Source organism: Mesocricetus auratus, unplaced genomic scaffold, assembly GCF_017639785.1.
Source record: "Mesocricetus auratus isolate SY011 unplaced genomic scaffold, BCM_Maur_2.0 Super-Scaffold_100007, whole genome shotgun sequence".
Classification (NCBI taxonomy): Eukaryota; Metazoa; Chordata; class Mammalia; order Rodentia; family Cricetidae; genus Mesocricetus; species Mesocricetus auratus.
The window spans coordinates 32,778,678-32,779,523 of record NW_024429191.1 but is presented as its reverse complement, the minus strand read 5'-3'; positions in this window follow the sequence as shown (position 1 = coordinate 32,779,523).

Below are 846 nucleotides of genomic sequence, written 5' to 3'. Positions count from 1 at the left end.
TCTGTGTAGCCTGTCCTAGAACTTGCTCTGTAGCCAAACTCAGAGATCTGTCTGTCTCTGCCTCCCGAGTGCTGGGATTAAAGGCGTGTTTGCCATTACACCTGGTTTTCATTATTATTGTAAAGCAAAACACCTATATATGAAAGTAATATTGGCTCTTTGTCTTCAGTCTTCCTATCAAATATTATTTGTGTAGGAATTATTGATTCTCAACCGGGGAGAGACTTCAGCCAGACTCCAGGGAGACAAGTTCCTTTTCCTTTCTTTGTCCCCATAATTTTTCATCTTTTTATCCTGCCCCAGTATCATAACATGTTTAAAAAATAAAAACAACAGCAAAAACCATATAGACCCAGCTAGCAAGATGGCCTAGTGAATAAAAGTGCTTGCCACCAAGCCTATAGACCCAACTTCAGTCACTGGGACCCACATGGTGGCAAGAGAATCTGATTCCTGAGAGTTGTCCCCTGAGAGGATCACTGTCTCCTGAGAATTATCCTCTGATCTCCACATACATGCAGAGTCATGAAGGTGCCCGCGCTCACACATATGTGCAAACAAAATAGATAAAACAAATGTTATGTTGAGACACAAAACTTTCTTCCAAGCATCCAAGCACGCTGGAATCACTTTTAGTTTGATTGCTTGACAATACAGCAATTGTTCCTAAATGTTCTTTTACATAGTAGAGATGCCTTCCTGTTTGTATTTATCTTTCTGTGGAAAGGATGCAATAATTACAAAAAATCTAGTTGTCTAAAATGAATGTGATCAGAGAACAAAATAGAAGACAAAAGACAACTGGGAAAATATTTATAACAGAATTAGGAGATGATGGGGCTGGAG